Consider the following 2,114-nt stretch of genomic DNA (forward strand, 5'->3'; position numbering starts at 1 on the left):
ATATATTGCAGTTAGATAAAATCAAGCTAAAATTATAAATATTGCAGTTATTCTTGGATATTAATCTAATAATTTGTATTTCTTAAATAAAAAATTATAAAGTAATAAACTCTAAAGCTAAACAAAAAAACTGAACTTGCTATGATATAAAGTTAATAAAGATATAAACTCTTAACATCCTATTTTTTATAAAAGCTATTTTTAAAATTTTATAAAAATATAAATTTATATATATATAAAAACAAAATTTAACAATTAAAGTTAAAGGTGTAAAATGTACTTATGAGTCAACTACTATTTTTTATTTTTATAAAAATAAAAATTTAAACTTAAAGTTTATTGGATGAGTACCATGTGGATATTTAAAAGAGGTTATGAACTTTAAAGAATAAATTTATAAACTTTATCATTTAACCAACAAAATAAACTTACTTTACAACTATAACAACTTATCTTTTATTTTATGTCATTTGATTACTATTTGTTTATTAAAAACAAAACTTTACATGTGTAAAACAGTTTTTTTTTACTTTATTTATAAACAAATCATTTTGTTTTTATACAAAACTAATTCTTTTATAAACATTTTTTTGTAACAAGTAATATAAATAAAATACTCCAAAAATTTACAATCTTTATTAGATAAATACTAAATTGTGTTGCAAATTTTTAGAAACTATAAATTCAGCTATATTGTTATAGATAATATTAGTTAGTTTCAAAAGAATTTTTTACTTGACTAGACACATAGTGAATTGTGTTGTATATTTTTAGGGATTATAAGTTAAAAGCAGACTCATATATATAAGATTAGTTAGGATCTAAAAATCTAAACTTAGCATGATATAAAGTTAATAAAGATATAAACTCTTAACATCCTTTTTTATAAAAATAGTTCTTCAAATTTTATAAAAATATGAATTCTTTATATCTGTAAAAAAAAAGAAATTTAACAATTTAAGTTAAAGGTCTAAAACATACTTACGAGTCAAATACTATTTTTTATTTTTATAAAAACAAAAAATTTAAACTTCAAGTTTATTAGATAAGTACTATGTGGATATTTAAAAAAAGTTATGAACTTTAAACAATAAAATTATACATTATAATTTAACCAATAAAATAAGCATACTTTACAATAATAACAACTTATCTTTTATTTTTTTGTCTTTTGATTATTAATTTTTATAAAAAAAATATTTTTTCTTTTGATTATTAACTTTTATAAGAAAAACAAAAATTTACATATGTGTAACACTTATGACATATATCCACCACAATAATGTTATCATAAATATTATACGAATAAGAAAACTAGCAGAAACAAGTGCCGCAATGCAAAGTGTCGCCCTCGCCGCATCGCGCGGGCATCAAACTAGTACATTATTTATATGCTTGATTTCAAAACATCACCAACAAGAAGTACACTACTCACATTCCCAAAAATGGGAGCATATCATCAAGATAGGAGTGATTCCCTTACCTTGGCGATTAGCTCCGCTCATTTTTCTTCTTACAACAACTTCACAAACGGGTTAGGCGTGATTTCCTTACCTCGGTGATGGTTACCAACTCTCCTTTTTCAAAGAAACTTTATCATGCCAACCACACGATCAATTTTATACTCAAATCTTTTATCATTTTGTGAAAATTTCTACTTATGCAAAATCTCAAATCTCATTGTTTTATCAAAACACATTTCTTCCCCTACAATCTATTTTACATAAATCACATGCACAAAATTTCTAATCATACCTTAAATGTTTTATTACCTGATTTTCAAAATCTTATGAAATGCTACCTACCAACCTATTCGGTCTAATGAATCTCTTGCCCACGATTTCCATATTTCGTCCAATCACTAAAACACGCTCACATTATACTATTATACTAAAGACAATTTATTTCCAATAGGAAACCAATGAAAACTTTCACTCACACATGCACAAATCTTATAGATGTCGCTTCATTAACCTCACTCAGTTGATAAACATGATTGATCCGTAGTCAACCTAACCAACAAATGCAAATGGCCTATCAATACACCCTCGAGACTTCAATTTTCAACAATATATCCTAACTTAGTACTAGCTCTCCTACCAGAAAATCCATCG

Source organism: Helianthus annuus, chromosome 6 (assembly GCF_002127325.2).
Source record: "Helianthus annuus cultivar XRQ/B chromosome 6, HanXRQr2.0-SUNRISE, whole genome shotgun sequence".
In the NCBI taxonomy this organism is placed as follows: Eukaryota; Viridiplantae; Streptophyta; class Magnoliopsida; order Asterales; family Asteraceae; genus Helianthus; species Helianthus annuus.